At 48.5% G+C, this 20,253-nt stretch overlaps 1 protein-coding gene across 8 annotated transcripts in view; it reads left to right on the top strand.

The window, feature by feature from the left end:
* CXXC5 (CXXC finger protein 5) overlaps window positions 1–20,253 on the top strand; it is a 101,759-nt gene that overhangs the window by 55,975 nt on the left and 25,531 nt on the right. Inside the window, exon 1 of one of the 8 annotated variants that reach the window (XM_073356040.1) lies at window positions 8,140–8,160. The exons of the other annotated variants lie outside the window; for them this stretch is intronic. The gene's annotated coding sequence lies outside the window, so the exon portion shown is untranslated. Of the gene's footprint in view, window positions 1–8,139; window positions 8,161–20,253 lie in introns of those variants that run through there. 8 annotated transcript variants of the gene reach the window in all.

Consider the following 20,253-nt stretch of genomic DNA (forward strand, 5'->3'; position numbering starts at 1 on the left):
ATGTAATTAGGTCAACGCAGTATCTACACTGCATTACTTATATCCATAGGCACCAACTTTCCTCGGCACCGGTGGGTGCTCGCACCCCCCCTGGCCCCGCCCCAACTCCAGCCCTTCCCCACCCTACCCCCATTCCAACCCCTTCCCCAAAGTCCCCGCCCAACTCTGTCCCCTCTCTGCCCCATTGGACCCCTTCCCCAAATCCCCACCCCGGCCCTGCCTCTTCCCCGAGTGCACTGTGTTCCCCCTCCCTCCCAGCCCTTGCCGCATGAAACAGCTGTTTTGCAGCGCAAGCACCCACTAATTTTTCCCCATGGGTGCTCAAGCCCCAGAGAACCCATGGAGTCGCCGCCTATGCTTATATCGACTGTCCCTGGCTTTCAGGCACTGTCCACAATCCCCCACAATGATAACACAGTTGATACAAATGCTCCTGGTGAGGATGCACACTGCCAACACAAGGAGCCAAGTTTGCACGCACACAAGTGATTTAAAGAAAAGGAGTACTTGTGGCACCTTAGAGACTAACAAATTTATTTGAGCATAAGCTTTCGTGAGCTCCAGCTCTCTTCATCGGATGCATTCAGTGGATGAAGTGAGCTGTAGCTCACGAAAGCTTGTGCTCAAATAAATTGGTTAGTCTCTAAGGTGCCACAAGTACTCCTTTTCTTTTTGTGAATACAGACTAAACACGGCTGCTACTCCGAAACAAGTGATTTAGTAACTGGTGGCTGTATGCCGACATAAGTTAAGTCAACATAATTTTATAGTGTAGCCATGGCCTGAGTGTCCAGCCCAGAGTTACGCAGGAAGTCTTTAGCAGAGCCAGGAGTTGAAGCCAGGTCTCTTGTGTGGTTGGTCAGGGCTTTAACCGCAAATCCATTCTACCCAATGAGCTGATGAGGTTTGTGAACCAGTGACTTTCATGGCATGGCCTCTTGGCTATGAAAACCATTGATTATATGATGATTAAACAATTTAAATGTAGACCCAAAGGAAAAAATATACCTTTGTTTTTCAAATTTCTTCTGTAATTTAAGATCCTTTTTTAAAAAAAAAAAGCATTTCAGTTCACCTTTAAGGTCATACAAATCAGGGACTGGAAAGGAATATGGATCAATGCGTAGATACATCAGATGGTGAGGTGTTCTAGCCCTGAGTCTTTGGGGGCTGCATATAATTGGGACTTGGAGAGGCAGCTGGGTCAGTTCTCTCTCTAGGAGGGAGGCGGTAGGGGTAGCAGAGCTCTTGGTGCCTCAACTCCCTGTCCTTGCCCCATCGGTGGAAAAGACAGCTCTGGAGTGTATGTTCAGTGGCTGCAGTGCCCTGGGAGGTCAGCTGGATTCAGAGGCATGCTGGTTTATTTTAAGTGCTGTCTTTAGTCTTTGCCACTGCTGCTGGGCCATTATAGGAGGCTTTGCGTAGCATTGCATCAGGGGGATCTGTGATGAAGGGATGGGTGGTTGAACTTGCCACATTGGGCAAGTCAGTCAGGAGTCACAGTTGCCTAGAGGAACTTGTGCTGTACCATGGTCTGGCAAAGTCACCCGAGTTAGAGCCTTGGCAATGTAAGCATAAGAACATAAGAATGGCCCTACTCGGTCAGACCAAAGGTCCATCTAGCCCAGAATCCTGTCTTCCGACAATGGCCAGTGCCAGGTGCCCCAGAGGGAATGAACAGAACTGGAAATCATCAAGTGATCCATCCCCTGTCGCTCATTCCCAGCTTCTGGCAAACAGAGGCAGGGACACCATCCCTGCCCATCCTGGCTAATAGCCATTGATGGACCTATCTTCCATGAATTTATCTAGTTCTTTTTTGAACCTTGTGATGGTCTTGGCCTTCACAACATCCTCCGGCAAGGAGTTCCGGCAAGGTTGTCTGTGTGCTGTGTAAAGAAATACTTCCTTTTATTTGTTTTAAACCTGCTGCTTATTAATTTCATTTGGTGACCCCTAGTTCTTGTGTTATGAGAGGTAGTAAACAACACTTCCTTATCTACTTTCTCTACACCAATCATGATTTTATAGGCCTCAATCATATCTCCCCTTAGCCGTCTCTTTTCCAAGCTGAAAAGTCCCAGTCTTATTAATTTTTCCTCATACGGAAGCCTTTCCATACCCCTAATAATTTTTGTTGCCCTTTTCTGAACCTTTTCCAATTCCAATATATCTTTTTTGAGATGGGGCGACCACATCTGCATACAGTATTCAAGATGTGGGCGTACCATGGATTCATATAGAGGCGACATATTTTCTGTCCTATTATCTATCCCTTTCTTAATGATTCCCAGCATTCTGTTCGCTTTTTTGAGTGCCGCTGCACATTGAGTGGATGTTTTCAGAGAACTAGCCACACTGACTCCAAGATCTCTTTCTTGAGTGGTAACAGCTAATTTAGACCCCATCATTTTATATGTATGGTTGGTCATCCTAAGCCTAAAATGCTTTTGTTTGGGTCCTTAGCTTAGTCACGCAATAGGAGTGTCTTTCTTATGCCAGAGATATTATCTACTTTATTTGAAATTCTAGCATAGCTGCTTGTGGGCCAAATCCTCTGATCAGCTACGTACTTGATGTGAGTGGAGCTTTCTTAAGTAATCAGGAGGAAAATTTGCCCGTGTCTCTTATAATCATATCTGCTTATTTGACTGACAAATGGTCCAATCCTGCTTTCCTTGCGCGCCCAAAACTAAAATTCCTGTTAACTTCAGAATCAGGTCCATACTAAGTTTGTACTGCTCTTAATCCTAGTAGAGCTGATACAGTTACGAAGGAGCAAGCTGGATTCTCTTCTTGCCTTGTGCAGCATCAGGAAAATCATCAGCTAATTTCTGATGGGAGAATCTCTCTTATCGGTGGCAATGTGTGGAATAGGAAGCACCCAGCCAGATTCACAGATCCTAGGTGGAGCTGGTCAATAAGAATGATCGTATGACCTTTTAATAGGGCTGGCGTGATAGAACAGGAACTGATAAGGATTGAGAAGCCCAGTATGTTATTCCATCGCTATGGATGAGGCCTGTGAAGTGCTGAGTTATGCTGCACAAAACAATAAAATGTTAGCAAAATATTTCAAGGTTGTTTCCATTTTGCAGGTTTCAAAAAGGACTCCTTTTCCCCCATTCATTTTGCAAACTGTTCTCGATGAAATCTTTCTCAAAACAATTATGGTCATTCTTAACTCACCGAAAACCCATTGAAAAAAAGTCACGAAAAATGTCCTGAAAAATTTCCAAAAAGTGAACGGTTCTTCATGGCATTTTTTGTTTTTAAAAGGCCATTTGTTGACCAAAAAAAAAAAAAAAAAACCTCCAAATTTTAACTGGCTCTGTCATTGGGGACCCTCAATCCCTATGGAGTTCGGTCTGCTCTGCTCTTGGCAGGATTGGGACTCACCACTGTCCTTTCAAACCAGTTCTCAGGTGTGGGATGGACCAGCATTTTGGAGGAAATGGACATGCAGAAGATGCCATCTTCCTTGATGATTTGCTCAATGCTAATTTCAGTTTGTCTCCCCTATGACACCTCCTGCCCCTCCACAGCCTGTGCTACAGCTCATCCATACACAGGGATGTGCCTACCTCAGGGGAGCTGGGGAACAAAGGAATTGTCCATCAAGGCTAGTTATGAAAGCTCCTGCCCTCCTGGTTCCTCCTCCTTAGTATTTGTTTCCTTCGCTCTTGAAGCACGTGGAGTCCATGACGCAGCTCTTCCTGGCCTCCCTCTCCCCCCATCTAGGTAAAGAAGGTAAAAAGAAAAGGAAGAATTGAAGGATGATGAAAGAACTGGGCATGTTAGAGGGCCCTGTGTGGATGCCAGTTGCATTCTGAGTAGACACTTGGGGACAGGAGTATGTTGGGTCACAGGAGCTACTTCCCCAGTGGTGGTTTCCACTTCATGGAGTCTGTTCCTACCCTTCCCAGCTCTCTCAAAGGCCAGGTTTGAACGTGCTGTGTCCATTCCCTTCTCCACCCTTTCCAGAGCTGTGCTCTGGCCCTGTTTGCAGTAGAAGGGGCATCAGGAATCTCTCTTGCCAGGAAGGGCAGTGCCTGGGGGAACAGTTGCCCCACATGGAATAGGTTTCCAGACTCTTTTTCCAGACCAGCCTCCTCAGCAGGATGCTTTTCCTGGGCCATGGCCCCATCCCTCTGGGAGTATCTTTCTTTCACCCATGGATCTTGTAGCCCTGTCCCTATAGCCTCTTTGGTAGGCTGCTGGATCTCTGACTAGGGCTGCGCGCGGCCCCTCTCCATGGGAACTCTGTGCAGCTCTGAGACAGATCTTGAGGAAGGGGGATACCACCCTGAGCAAACTAGAGCCATTATTGCCAGCATTTTGGTAAGGCCTTGCTTGAAATTACTGCTTTTCCCTGTGTCTTTTCCCCCCACAGTTCCGGGACGTGAAATAGCTCCAGTCTAATGTGGAGGAACAGTTTGTCCCCTAGTACCAGGGTAGCTTTGAGATGTGCAGGAAGGTTCTAACCAGGGGAATAGGGGGTGCTTTATGGGTTTTTTTTTAAATAGATCATGTCTTTCCGCCTGGTCCCATTGGCTATCCCCAAGCAGCAGGCCAATGATTTTGTTGGTAGGTACCTGGATACTCACAACAGAGGTCTGAGCAAGTGGTTCAGGCTGAGCTCTCTGGCGGATGTCCTTGCATTTCGTCCTCGTTCCGCTCTCTGCTGGGCGGATCTTGCCTCTTGCATGGTGTGGGGTTTCCTGCCCGTAGCGGCCAGGTTAAGCATAGATGTGGATGCCAGCTGCCAGGGCTGGGAGATGGTCTTTAAAGGGTTGCAGAGGCAGTTTATCATGCCCTCCCTTAGTCATCAATTAGCTGCGCTGGCTATACACATTTCTTTCTTTTAATCTGCCCTCATAAATCAGTCCCTCACGCCCCCAGTCCTCTCGGTTGCTTTTCTCTGAATTCCCTCCAACTTATCTGCATCTTCTTGTTACTGCATCACCCAGAACTGAAAGCAGTCTCCCGGATGAGTCATAATGAGCTGGATTAGTCCCTGTCTCCTGCTTGCTGCGTGAGATGATGTGTGTGCAGCCCAACACTGAGTTATCTCTCCTATGGTTTTGTTGCTGCCATGTCTCACTGCGTGCTCTGCTGTCCATTCCCTTTGGACCAGCGCGGGATCATTCCCTACAGTATATTCCACAGCACTTTGGCCAGGGAGCTTTAAAATAGCTTCATAACGTCTCATGTAAATCAAATAACATTTCTGTCTAGGTGGTGTGTGAGGTGAGCTATTCATAGGTTTGATTGGGCCTGGCAGGAAGTTCAGGAAATAGGAAGCCAGTTTCCAAGATTAAACTCTTCTTAAGAGGTGGAGAGAATGTTTTCTCAAGACCCGGCGTCATGAGGTCTACATGCTGCAGTTCAAGGTAAGTGGATGGGTGCTCGCTACACCTTCTGTTTGCTTGGGAGTCTAGCACAGAATGGGGACGAGGCTTGCAATGATGGAGGATTTACTCACTCTTGTGGGTAATCTTTCTTTTGTTTCTCAACTGAGTAAGAGATAAGAAGGGCAGAAGTATCTGCATCTGTCTCGAGGAACAGTTCTTTGATTAATAGATTCATAAAGTTTATGGCCAGACGGGACCATTAGATCTTCTAGTCTGACCTCCTGCATGTCACAGGCCATGACATTTCACCTAGTTACCCCTGTATTGAGCCGAATAACTCGCGTTTGGCTAAAACATCCCTTCCAGAAAGGCAGCCAGTCTGGATATGAAGACATCAAGAGATGGAGAATCCACCCCTTTCCTTGTCGTTTGTTCCAATGGTTAATCACAGTCACCATTAAAATTTGTGTTTTATTTTTAGTTTGAATTTGTCTGGCTTCAGCTTCCAGCCATTAGTTCTTGTTCTGCCTTCCTCTGCTAGGTTAAAGAGCCCTTTAGTACTCAGTATTTTCTCCCCATGAAGATACTTATACGCTGTAATCTAGTCTCCTCTCTATCTTCTTTTTGATAAGCTAAACAGATTGGGCTCTTTCAGTCTATCACTATAAGGCATTTTCTCCAGTTCTTGAATTGTTTGTATGGTTCTTTCCTGCACTCTCTCCACTTTTCAACATCCTTTTTAAAATGTGGACGCTAGAACTGTGTGTAGTGTTCTTGTAGCGGTCGTACCGGTGCTGTAAACAGAAGTAAAATCACCTCCTGACTCCTACTGATTAATCCTATGTTGATACTGCCAAGGATTGCATTAGCTCTTTTTGCCACAGCATGGCACGGAGAGCTCATACTGAGTTGCTTGTCCACTATGACCCCAAAATCTTTTTCAGAATCATTGCTTTTCAGGATATGGTCCTCAATTCTGTAGCTATGACCTGATGCATAACTGCATTTGTCTGTAGTAAAATTCATTTTGTTTGAGTGGGCTCTGCTTCCCAGGTGATCCAAATCGCTCTGTATGGCTGACCCTGTCCTCATCACTATTCACCAGTCTTCGTGTCATGTGCCAATTTTGCCAGCCATGATTTTATATTGATGAAATATAGTTCATTGATGAAATAGTTCAAAATAGCATTGGGCCTAGAACCGATCCCTGCGGAACCCCACTAGAAACACTCCCATTCCATGATGATTCCCCCATTGATGACTACTTTTTGAGATCTGTCAGTAAGTCAGTGCTTAGCTCATTTAACGTATGCTTTATTGATATTATATAATGCTTTAATTTTTTAATCAGAATGTCCTGCTGCACGAAGTCAAACGCCTTACAAAAACAGCGACAGAGTTACCCTTTGTCAAGCAAATTGGTAATCTCTCAGAGAACGAAATCAGGTTTGTTTGACAAGACCTATTTTCCATAACCCATGCTCACTAGCATTAATTATATACCTATCTGTCAGTTCTTTATTACTTGAATCCTGAAGCAGCTTTTCCACTATTTTGCCTCGGATTGATATCCCCCTGTTGGTAAGTGGAGAGATATTGCATTGTGGTATTGTGGGGGAGGATGGAGAAGGGGGTAAAAAAACTAGGAAATAAATTCTCTTTATATGGACATGTGTCAAGATCTAGAAGAGCTGATAGAAGCCTGGTATGTGGCTTTGAGAACACCCGGAGTTTGACTCTGCCTTCCGATGTGAGTGCACAACTCGTTGTCACTTCAGGGAGGGCTGTACATTCATATCTGACCCCAGAGCTTGGCCTCGAGGGGATAGTGTTTAGATGCAATGTGGATGTCTTTCCAGGTCTTGAACATCCACAGTGATCATGGTGCCACTGCCTGAAAGTGTCCTACCCCGACATCAGGTTGTGTGGGGGTAAATGGGATAATTTTCTGTGTGTCAATAACATCTATAGTTATACATGGTAAGGAAGAGTAGGTCAGCTCCTCTGTGCATACCCTGGCTGAAAGCAGAATTTCCCATTAATGGCATCACAATAGGTTGCTGTTGAAACCGATGTCACAGTTGTGATGTCTCCTCTCTCCCTCTGCATCATCTCCGCAGTTCATACCTGCTGGGACATACTAGTTGGTGGTCCCTAGATTTGAACATCTGGGGACAGGGTGTTCTCGGTAGAGGAAACTCATATGCCCTGTCATTCTCTCAGAGCCAGAATTTATGGACCTTCAGGACATGGTGTAAAGCCTCACTTCTTGCTCAGCCTTCTTCCTTAGGATGAGTAGCTGTTTGACCTGTTATCTTCAGATGGTAATGAGGGCCTTATGAGTACTGACATCAGTTATTACCATTTGTATTACAGTAGCACTGAGGAACTCCAGCTGAGATTGGGGCTCCATGGTGCTGGATGCTGTAGAAAGAGCTGCTGAGAGACAATCTCTTACTCCCAAAGACCTTGTAGTTTCTCGCCCTAGGTCATGCAGAAGGTCAGTGGTAGAATTGAGAATAGACTCCAGGTCACCTGAATGCTAGGCTAATACCCATTCTGCTGCACCACACTGCCTTTCTAGAGTCAGCTAGGACTTCTATTGATAGTAGTAATACATTATAGTTTACATAGGGCTGTAAATTTACATGACACCTTCCAGTCCTTGATAAGACCCTGTCCCAAAGATCTAAGTAGTAAGACAAGACTAACAAACACCGGACAAGAGGCAGGGTGATGGGTCAGGACGGCAAGTGTGTGGGCACTATGGACGTGGAGAACAAGGGAGGAGAGATCACTTGAAGAGGTAAGTTTGAAGGAAGAAGTTCTTTAACTGAGCATGGTCAGTCTGTTTTACTGTTGCAATATTTTCTCATTATAGCTGTGCTCAGGAACCCAGAAATGGGCTCACTGGGTACATTTCAAAATAAACTAATAGGGGATTCGAATTTCAGGGGCACGCTATAAGTGGCAAACATCCCTTGCTCATACAGATGTCCCAAAGCAAAGAGAGAAGGGAGAGGATGGTGCATTGAGCAAATAGTCTTCTCTTTTGTCCCAGGTGGCATTTTTCATGCTGTTTGTCACTGCTGTGGTTTCCAGTTGCTTTTTAGAGATCCAGGGCAATTCATATTTCCAGGTGCTTGTTTCTAAGGCAGGTGCTCAGGTATGTGCCTAACTTTAAGCAACAGAGTAATCACATTGATTGCAACGGGACTAATCATGTGCTTAAAATGAAGCATGTGCTTAAGTACAATCCTGAATCGGGGTCTAAGTTTTTAATGCCCAGAGCTGCCATTGACTTCAGTAAGCTCTTTCCCAGGGCTGTGCAAACTCTTTGGCCTGAGGGCCACATCTGGGTATGGAAATTGAATGGCGGGCCATGAATGCTCATGAAATTGGGGGTTGGGGTGTGGGAGGGGGTTAGGGATCTGGCTGGGGGTGCGGGCTCTGGGGTGGGGCCAGAAAGGGTGCGGGAGGGAGCTCTGGGCTGGGGCAGGGGGTTGAGGTGCGGGTGAGGAGGGGGGGTGAGGGCTCCGGCTGATGGTGTGGACTCTAGGGTGCTGGAGGGTGGGATTGAGGGATTTGAAGGCAGGAGGGGGATTCGGGGTGGGGCAGGGGGTTGGGGTGCTGGAGAGGGTCAGGGGTGCAAGCTCTGGGCGGTGCTTACCTCAGGCAGCTCCTGGAAGTAGCGGCATGTCCCCTCTCCAGTTCCTATGCAGAGGTGCGGCCAGGCAGCTCTATACGCTGCCCCATCCACAGGCTCCACCCTTGCAGCTTCCATTGGCCGCAGTTGCTGGCCAATGGGAGCTGCAGGGGCGGTACTTGGGGCGGTGGCAGCATCCGGAACCCCCTGGATGCCCCTATGCGTAGGATCCAGAGGGGGGACATGCTTCTGGTTCCAGGAGCCGTGCGGAACGGGGCAAGCCCCGGACCCCGCTTCCCGGCAGGAACTCGAGGGCCGGATTAAAACGTCTGAAGGGCTGGATGCAGCCTCCAGGCTGTAGTTTGCCCACCCCTGCTCTTTCCTCATACCATGGCGATAGAGTCGTATAAACACCCTAGCAGATAGATAAGGGACTGAGAGGCAAGTGAGTCAGACTTGCAGCATTTGGGCCAGGGGTTTTGAATGCAAGCTTCTCTTCAGGGAGGGTGAACTGGGGCATCAGGATTTGGCTTGTGTTTATTTTCGATGTAAATCCTAGAGTTGTCTGTTTCTTAAGGCAGGCTAGCTGCTATCTTATTGGCAGGCAGACAGCGCGGTATTCCCTTGGAGCCTGGGCGTTTAAATCAGGCATTGTGGGGGCACGTGGACATTGCATATGGTTGTGTGCCCCATGGAAGGAGGGCCTTCTGTGGACATTTCGGTTGGCTTGTCTGTGTTGGGTCTGGGGCTGTGTCTGGGGGATCCTCACCATTTGCCTTTGGCCTTTGGATGGCATTTAGACAGGCCCTAAAAGTCTGTTTCCCTGGAGAGGTTATTAAATGATGCTCCACTGGCTGTTAGCAGGACGCTCATCATTTCCTGGAGGCTGCTCCCCAAGTGGGGCTTGTGGATGGGCACAGCTGGATTTTATTTTTGCACAGGGGATGGGGAGAGTGAGCTGTCATTCCTGCAAACCCTAGCTCCGCCACCTTTGGCAGCCTTTGACTTTTGATGCATCATGGGTGTGGCATACAGTTCGGCCAGGGGCCCTGCAGCAATCACGACTCAGAGCTGGGGCCTGTCCCCTGGAGAGCCTTGTTTCCTGCAAGCCAGCCAAACTTAGCTGCTCTTTTTTGTTTAGGTTGCATTGGTGATGTTTAATTCTTTCTCTAAATGCAGACAATGGAGACCTTCGTGGAAATGACCGATAGGCGAGGAGCTGGCTCTGCATTGCTGATGAAATTGAGGGCTTTTGTTTTGCGCTGTTTCGCAGGCAGTATTTCGTTGTGGGCTGGATGTATTCCTGGCAAGAGAAATGATGGATGCTCTCTTTCGTTTCCAGTGGCAGCGTTTCAGATTCCTTGCTCCAGGGCAGAAGCTGAGCTAACTCTGATTCTGGAACAGCTCTGGAACCTTGGCAACTAAAGGCCACAGGGTTGCTCAGATGACAAGTGGCACAGAGTGCAGGGAAAGCTCAGGAGAACAGTTTTGTGTAGCGTGTCCTCTCTCGCTCTCAGGAAGCGGGGCGGTCGGGCTGAAAGTCCGCCAAGCATGGAGGGAGGGTTTCATTGTCTGGGTGTTTTGCAGGCAGAATGAGCATTGGGCTTTCTGGCTATTGCTGCACAAAAGAGCAGATTGACGTGTTAATGAGGAGTGTTGGGGGTCTCCAAGACCCAGCTTCCAGGGCTTGGATAGAGAGCAAAATGCTTCAAGGTTGATCCCAGGGTGGGGGATTGTCAATTTTCTTTGTGAGTCTTTCAGAGACTCTCTGGGAGTCCCCAGGATACCTCTCTTCTGCCCCCCACTCACATGGCAAGGCCCCCACATTATACCTGGCCTTAGAGGGCAGGGTAGGGCTTTCTCCAGAGCCTTAGGATGTTACTCCTGAGTTGGCCAGAGAAGGTAACTTCAGAGCAAGGCAAGGCACCCCGCCCCTGCTGCCAGGCTGCCTGCTTCTAGCCCATCTTAGCTTGGAGACAAAGAACCTAACCCAGTCTGACTTGGTGCCCCTTGGAGAGGAGCCGTAGATGTGGCACGCTGGCTGTGCCTTCACCATGCTCAGGCTGTTCATTGTCTCGTGTTGGTGAAACACGCTCGTCATTCCAAAGGTGGCCTCTGCCGAGCCAGCTCGCTAGCCATTTCTGTTTGTTGGCTGGTGTCATTTCCACTGCAGAATCCCTGCCCCATGGGGCTCACTGGCCGGGCTGTTTGGGCTATGTGCAGTGAGTTCGGGGCCTTGGAACGAAGGTGTGACAGACACTGATGTTTATTTCCCGGCCCTAGTCACGTGGTCCAGGTCAGGGTTACCAAGGTCACATGGCAGAGGTCAGTATCCACTGATTCCAGGGACCACTGTTAAATCTTCACCTTTCTCTCCTTAAAAATCAAGCCCAAATAAAACACAATATCAAGCAAAACTGGCAACCACAAACTAATACAGCCCAGTCACAAACCACGCAGATAGCCATGGGTAGGATGGGGACGACCCGAACCCTCTTGAGAGGAGGCAGGATTTTGCTGTCTCATTAGACATCTGTCAGTAGCAACCATCTCGTAACCCCATCAGGCTTCCCGTTGCATGGCCACTTGTCAGAGCAATTCCTTCTGCAGGGGCCTGGTCAGCATTGGGGAGGGTCTGTCATCTGGAGCCCCAGTTGGCTGCTCTTGGTGCTTGTCATGGCCAAAGACAGGGGTTGGCATGTGCTACTCCTGCCAGCCCTGTCAGAGAGCATCCTGGGTGTCCACTGCTTCCCGCCTTAGTTTTGTCAAGATGTCTTCTGTACCTCCTGTGCGTCTGGTGCTTCGCGGTAGCTATGGCACATCACTATGGTGTGACTGTCTAGCTCTTACTGTGGCAGCTTGCGGCAACCCCTTTCTAACACTCTCTCCTGTATGTAATGGGAGCAGCCATTTGGCATTCTTTGTCATAATATTTCTTCTGTTCTGTCCCATGATCCAGTTATTTTATAACTCCTTCAGAGCCTATTAGATATGGGCACTAAGGATTCTGCCCTACCCACATGCCTCTGATCCTAACCAAGCACTGTGTGGTGGGTTGTGATATATTCCCAATGCTAAACATGAATCCCTTGAACCAGGCCTTTTTCTTTCTAGCATGCTCTTTGCTATTTGCGCTGGCTGTTTGGCCAGCCTGTTCGATGATACATCGCACAGGCTTGGCATAAGGTGCTTGAACTAATATTTCAGAGAATTGCAGAAATGAGCCTTTTGTGAATTGTTGGCCAATCTCTGGTACTAACTCATCTGGAAGCCTGTGGTGAGCAAACTGATTTACAATGGGGTATTACGTTGCTAAGAAAATTGAGTACTAGTCCTCTAATAAGAGGCAATCTTTCCTGATACAGAAAGACAGCCCCTGCTTCTGTGAGCCTGGACTGACTGAGACCTTACATGTTGTTTATCGCAAAATATTTCCATAGTGACATATCTGCGACCACTTTTTTTTTCTTTTAACTTCCAAAAGCGTCTCTCATGCCAGTCGATCTCGCTGTGAACTTGTTATCAGTTATACCCCCAAACAATTCAGGCTTTAATAAATCCATTGGTTAACTGTTCAGATTCCCGTGTCTTAGCTCTAATACCCAGGTATGTAATGTCATGATCGTTGGTCTCACCTGGCAGCTGCTTTCTTGTAACAAAAATGTGCCTTCCCCAAGCGAACTGTCTGTCGTATAGATCACAGTATAGTTGAAATGCTTTGAATAGCTTTGTGCACCAGTTTGCGGTCTCTGGAATGGAATGTTTTGTCAATAGCCTCTGGGCCTGCCACAGGTAACAGTATGGAGGGTCTGGCCCTCTCAGTTTGCTCTGCAGTACTTCTGGCTTATAGGAAAGTTTGGAAGTTCTGCTAGCAGCTCTTTCAACTCTCTGCCAGATTCCCCTCTGGTCTGAGGGATTCCAGTGGCTTCCTTTGCTCCATTTGTGCTAGAGATACATACGGTTCTCCTCTGATGCCAGGTGTCAGAGGAAAAAGGAGTGCTGGGAAGGGGCTGGTCAATATTAACCTGGTCCCAATCGCATGGTGTGGATGAGGGTTACAAAAGGTTATAGCCCGGTTGCATGGCAGGAGTTGGTATCTGCTGACGTCTGTGGCTAACTGTGCTAGGTCTCAGTGCATTTTCCCGTAGGCAGGTGTCCATATTGCATAAATCACCATAGAACCATAGACTTCAAGGCCAGAAGAGACCATTAGATCATCTAGTCTGATCTGTGGATCACAGGCCACAAATTCTATTTGGCAACCTTCTTTGCAGAGAGACTGAGGACCGAATGGCCATAGAGACTCAGCTGCTCTATGGAGGGCAGGGCTGAGACATGTTGAAGAGGCACGTGTGTGGGAGAAGAGGGCACTACTGCTGCCCATGCTCTGATTGATCTTTCATTGCCAGTCCGGCCCTTCCAACCACCCCCAAATTGACCTGCAAAATATTTGAATAAGGGGGAAAAATGGCTGTCCTCATCTGCCTCCAGTGTGCTGGGTTTATCTGTCCATCTCTGGGTTACAGGGGTTCCTTTTACAACAGCCTTCGAGACTCCCCCAAACAAAGGAGGACAGCATTAGGAAGGCAGTACCAGCCAGCAAAGGTGGGAGAGAAATGAAATGCTCCCCCCAGAGATCCATGCTGTGGTATTTGAATGGCAGATGCTGCTGCCCATTGGCTGTGAGACCAGCCCATACACATAGATCTGTTCAATCCAATTTTGAGGGAGAGGGGTGAAAAAAACAGGCGATTGCCTTCCTGAGTCTCAATCTGGTAGGTTTTAGTTACAGCCACTTTAGGATTTGGGCAGCGAGCGCAGCAGCTTTGGCAGCCGAGTGCGGGGAGAGCGGATGAGCCGCTCATTGACGACATCAGGAGTGGCGAGCCTGCCAAGCCGCCGGCATCTGTGGGATTGCAGGGGGCACGCAGGTGGTGGGCAGCCTCTTGACTCACTTGGTGGAGGGGGGCTTGACCAGCCCTTCCCTCAACTTTGTGGCCCCCGGAGCACGTCTCTATGGAGTGTGGAGGGAAAGAAGAGAAGCCCTTAGTTGTCCACAGGGCATGCAGAGTCTTTGCATATTCTGATGGACATTTTAAGTTGCCTTATCTCCATAACCACCCCGGATCTGGACATTCCAAGCAGCTGTGGAGATAAGTGGATTTCCAACAAGCTCCTGGGTAGTCTGACATTTGCACGTCTCCTTATTTCCATAGCGACCACCAGTAAAATAAATAGGGAGCAACTTTCCATGCCTTGCGGTGGGACACAGAGGGGCACTCAAGTTGCTGTGGCAACTGGCAGCAGATCTGGAGGCATATCCCATGGAACTGCGTCAGGCCTGGCGCTTGGGGCCTCGCTGCCCTCATGGTGTGGCTGGTGCTCAGGTTTGTGTTTCCATTTCATCAGCTCCCAGCGGGGGCAGTCCTGGTGCTGGATGAGATGCCAGCCAGATAAGAGCCCAGTGGTGCTGGCACTGAAGGACTGGAGGAGTGTTGTGACTGCTCTGACTGGAGGGTGTTTCCCCTCTGCTGAGGAGGTTGGCAGTCTCTGGGCACATAGCAGGTTTATGGCTGTGTTAAGGTACTGTTTCACCCCAAGATGGTGGCATTGCTGATTGCACCTTCCTGTGCTTTTCAGGTGAAATCCTGACCACCCCTGGAAGCTTGTGGAAGTTTTGCCGTTGATTTGAGTAGGGCCTGCATGTTTTGATGGGAAATGTCTCTTCTGGGGTGTTGTTATTAGTAGGACAAACCTCTGGGTTGGAAAGCACAACAGGGTATTTATTGGTCTCCGAGCAACTCTTGGATGCACAGATACAGCAGCAAAGGTGATACAATAAACCCAAGTGTCGCAGACAATAGACATGGTTACTAGATAATCCCCCTGCCCCTATCCATTCATCCTGGGGGAGCAGGGACTAGAGACCTAGGCCTTTAACTCACTCGCTCTCTCACTCTCCCACCCCAGTGTTTTTAGCTAAGTGGCTATTGATTTCCCTTGCTAATGCTACTGTCATCCATATCTATGTCACTTCCTGACTAGACTATTGCAGTGTTATTTACTCAGGGTGACTCTTGGAGACTGCTTGGAAACTTTAGGTGGAGAAGAATGGTGAGCTGCTTGGTGGGGAAAGGCTGTGCAAGCATGTTACTGCTGCTGGCCATGCACCATGATGGCGTCCCGTCTGTTCCTATATGCAATTCAATGTGCTGCATTTAATCTCCCAAACCTTTTGTAATTTAGGAGCTGGCTTCCTTAGAGACGATACATGTCTCTGTACACCACTGCAACGGCTGAAATCAGCAGAGAGGCTGTGCTGACAGCCCTCAGAAGAGCATTCTGTTGGGTGGTCTGTCAGACCTTAACCTGGTTAGTCTTCAGAGGCATGGTACGTGGCTTATCTTTTCAGCCACAACCTAGCCCAATAAAATCAAGGCTCTGTGGTCTCCTTCCATGTCTGAGTTGTAACTGATGTTTTGTTTTATCTTAATCTGTGATCTGCACATGTTTCAAGGCAATAGACACACTGTGTTATCGAATAAGTAGAAATAAACCGCAGCTAATATAGTGAAATCACTTGGGGAATCATCACAGTCTCTTGTGATGTTTCCCTCTGCATCTGGAAGATGATTTGTGTCAAATAACTGCTGTTTAAGAACACCAACCCTTGGAATATGGGAATGAGTAATAGGAGCTCCAGGAAATGACCCAAGGCTAGGAGACCCTCTCGATTTTTGATGAAATTCTAGTCCAGCTAATGGCAATGATAATTTGCCAGGAATCAACAATGTGCTCAGTACTGTACACGGCACAAATGTCCATAAAGCCCACCCTAAAGCCTTTATGATTTAGGAGACAGTTTACAGTCTGAAAGGGTATTCAGTCAGTGTTGTGCCTCCGAGCCTGAAGATTGAAAACCCTCAAGACGAATTATCTCCTTGGCTTGGCCTGGGGGAATCGTTAATATTACCACTGTGTATTAAATGGACACAAGGTCTGTCTTGAAATTCCAACTGTTTATCCACCCATTTATGGGAGGGCTGAGACAGAGCTGGGGTCTTCACAGAAAATGTGCCTATGAAGAGAGGGCACCAGAGTTGATTGCCTCGGGCTCAGAATGGTTAGAGGTACCTTATCATTGCTACCTTTGCAGCTCTGGAAGGCTCCCTGAATCGGCAGTGGTGGTTGCTCATTTGGAGGATACTGGCTAGATGCACGCACTACTCAGGTTCTCATGGAACAGTGAATACGAAGAGACATTTAGCCATGATACCTATAGAACTGTCAGTTGCATCCTTCTCTGGATCTGTCTTTCTTCCAAGATGGGGTTGGAGGAGAATGGAACTAGCCAGGGCGAGACGAAAAACTGACAGGGAGCAATCAGTGTCTTTTCCCTGCTGGGAGTCTGTGTGTTGAGCTGTAATCCAGTTAAATCAACTGCTGTCAAATAATAAGAAACAGGTTCACAAGTTCTACAAAATTCAGATCCCTCTTGGTCTTCAGGTCAAGGTTGTAACGAACCCAGCAGCATTGGGTTCATGCAGGTTGCTTTGTTGTGTTCCCCAGAACCTTTCTTTGCTTAGACTGACTGGTATTTGTAATTAGAAGTCATAGCTAAGTTTTATTTTGCCTTTCTCACCTGGGAAGGAAAGTGGGAGAGAAGCATTGTAATTCCAGCTTTGATTTTTGCCATACAAGTTGGACGTTTGGGAGCTGAGCTGTGAGCTGTGGAGCTGTTAACAGCTGCTTTGAAACTTCATTACCAAGAGCCAGAGTCTTCCCTTGGGCATGAAAGTGCAGCTTCCTTTGAAACCAGTGTAGGTTGCATGCTCGGATATTGGGGTACAGAGGTGAAGAGATTTTAGTTGCAACCTTTATCATAGGTTCAGTTCCTTCTTTTGAGGCCTTGACTTAACAGCTTTGCCTTAGTACTGATTAGTCTTTTTGTAGGAGAAATAAATGCCCATTTTAGGTGACAAACTGAACATCCCATCATCTCCTTAGGTTTACAGCATGGTGGGCATGTGTTATCAGGCCTTTTGGGTATGTCCTTTCAATAAAGTAGCAGCCTTTCCATCACTGAACTGGATAAAACCCATTCAGGCTGGAATGTGCTCTCTTGTTAACTTGTGCTGATCCCATGTGCTACAGCTTGTCTCCTTACGAAGGCACATCATGCTCGCATCACAGGCTCTCTGTTGAATTTTGGATTCTCCTTAAAACCTCAGTCCTCCAATGCAAAGCCCTCAATGGACTAGGGCTTCATTAATGCAGGGACCATACCTATACAATCCTTCAGATGCGTGGGGACACTACCGCGGATGGAGACTCCTCCAGATGTATGGGGACATTACATTGGATGGAGACTCCCTCAGAAGCGTGGGGACATTACAGTGGATGGAGACTCCTCCAGATGCGTAGGAACATTACCACGGATGGAGACTCCTCCAGATGCGTGGGGACATTACCGCGGATGGAGACTCCCCCAGAAGCGTGGGGACATTACAGCAGATGGAGGACAGGGTGATAGTCTCAGGAGTGGGAGATAGAAATTTTTGCCAAAGGGTCCTTGGTAGTGGAACTACCTACAAGTTTTGCAAAGGCTTGTTCCCACTCAGTAGAAGAAGCTAAAATCACACGCTTGGCCTGCACAATTTTCCCTTCCCCTAATAAGGACCCCCTGCATGTCTGACAGGGAATGCTCCGAGCCAATGGAAGGATGAGAAACTAGTCCATTTTAGGACAGCAGTGATTCTGAGAATTGCTGTATTTTATGCCATAGGACTGAGCACATTACAGATGCCTTGATAGAGAGACAGATAGGTAGATAAACTGAGTGGCAGATTGCTGTGCTTTCAGAAGTGACTGACAGACAGAAATCCCGCAGTGTACACAATTATGGACTTTTAGTTCCTCATCTTGGAGATTGAAAAGACGTCTGTTTTCCTTTGGCGTTCTGCTCATTCCTGTTAAGTATCAGACAATGCAAAGGCGCAGAGCAGCCACTAATCAATGCACAGCGGGAAACAGTTTCTCTGAAATCATCGAAAAAGCAGAACTTTTATTTTCTTTTTTTCCCCCTCTTGATCCTTGGGAGCATCTTGGCCTCAGCTTCTTTTGGGAGGCTTTTACTGCAGCTTTGGCGCAGGGCTGAGAGAACAGAGGCTGCGGGAGGAAACTGATTTATTTAAAATTAAAGGAAAGTGGAAATTATTTTTCAAGATAAGAGTTTTTACACCTGAAGAGGCTGACTACTTCCCAGTTATGCTGGTCCCCGGACAGTGAAATAACACAGGAGTGATGTAAATCGCAATCTGTCGTCTTTACGTGCTTTACAAGGAGCTCAGCATTCTCTCTCTTGTCCACCTCTCTCCCTCTTACGAATAAATGATTTCTACAATCAGCAAGATCTTAGTTTGTCATTTGACAATTGCCGCATCTTAAAGTTCTGAGGCTTTTTGGAGGGAGAGAGATGAGCTGAGCCAGGGTGGGTTAGGGCCATTTTGTGGATTGTTAGGATTTTCTGGTAATCATGTCCCCAGATGGCTTGGAAAGCTCGGATCTAAAAGCATGAATAGCTATGGCTTGAGCTAAAGAGGCGGTAACAGACTTGTCAACCTTTTCTGTGGCTTAGCCACTAGAGGGGGACCAGGAGGCACACCATGCAAACATGGGTTCTGGTGGCAACTCCGTGCCTGGACTGGGGAGGGAAGAAAGGGGCTGTTCTGGATTTCGCAGGTGCCTTTGTGACTTCACGATATTAGTTTTGGGGTGCTTTGTGACCCGAGGAAGAGGGGCATTGGCCTAGGAGTCAGGACTCCTGGGCTCTCCTCCCAGCACCAGCACTGTGGAAGCAAGTCATTTCCTGGCTCCGTGCCTCATCTGTACCATGGATAGAATGGTACTTACTCCTCTTTGTAAAGTGCTTTGAGATCTACAGATCATAATCCCTGCAGGAAGGATTCTTATTAGATTAAGTGTCCGATGGATATTTCCTAGAGCGTTGTCCTCAGAGAATGCCGTAGCTGTGCGTTGGTGCCAGGATGCATGACTGTTGACTGGTATCTGGGGTAAACTCCAGGAAGATTTTGTTTGCTAAGAATGCCTCTTAATACAAATGCTGCTTTCCCTAAGGATCTGCAGCAGGCCGGTGCCTCCGTGCTGCTACCTGTGGTAGGGCCTCATGCATTACCACATAGACCCTATGAGGAGAAACACCACAGGAAGTACCACCTTGAAAGCTGGGTTGACAGCTTCCCTCATGGCCCCTGATTGGTCCAGGTGCCCTATTTAAGCCCAGGAGGAATTCCAGGAAGTGTCCATGCAATGAGGCAGACTCCCCTGCCAGCTGTAGCAATGGTCCTGCCTCTTGGCTTGCCTTTGGACTTCTGACTACGGCTTGGACCCTCAGCTTCCACCCTGCATCTCCGACTCTAATCCCGACCCCAGGCTTCGGTGCTTGAACTCTGACTCTGGCTACGAACACTAACTTTGCCCCTTGAGCCCTGGCTCTGTTCCTGCCCCTGGCATTGGTACTAGGACCCTGACTCTGGGCTCGGACTCAGGCTTTCGCTCTTAGACTCTGACTCTGGTTTTGACCCTGGACCTCGGCTCCTGGAAGCTGGCACGGTTCCCCTGCCCTGCCCTGAGCGCCATTGGCCGAGATCTGCAGCCAATGGGAGCTGCAGGGGCAGCGCCTGTGGGCAGAGCAGCGTGCAGACCCTCCTGGTAGTGCCTCCACCAAGGAGCCAAGGGACATGTCACAGTTTCCAGGGAGCCCCCTGAGGTAAGCGCCACCCAGAGTCCACTCCCCACACCCCACCCCTCCTCCCAAGCCCTGAGCCCCTTCCTGCACCCTCCTGGAGCTCGCACCCCACACCCCCTCCCGCACCCCAACCCCCTGTCCCAGCTTGGAATCCCCTCCCACACCCAAACTCCCTCCTGGAGCCTGAACCCCCCTCCCCGCACCTCCTCCCCCAGCTCGGAATCCCCCTTCCACACCCAAAATCCCTCCCAGAGCCCGCACCCTCCTGCACTCCAACCCCCTGCCCCAGCCCGGAGCCCCCTCCACACCCTGACCCCCTCATTTCTGGCCACATCCTGGAACCTGCACTTGCAGCCCAAAGCCTGTACCCCCTCGCACACCGCAAACCCCTGCCTCAGCCCGGAGCCCCCTCCCATACTCTGAACCCCTCGGCTCCACCCCCAGCCCAAAGCCCGCTCCTGTACCCCAAACCCTTTATCCCTGGC

Source organism: Lepidochelys kempii, chromosome 8, assembly GCF_965140265.1.
Source record: "Lepidochelys kempii isolate rLepKem1 chromosome 8, rLepKem1.hap2, whole genome shotgun sequence".
In the NCBI taxonomy this organism is placed as follows: Eukaryota; Metazoa; Chordata; order Testudines; family Cheloniidae; genus Lepidochelys; species Lepidochelys kempii.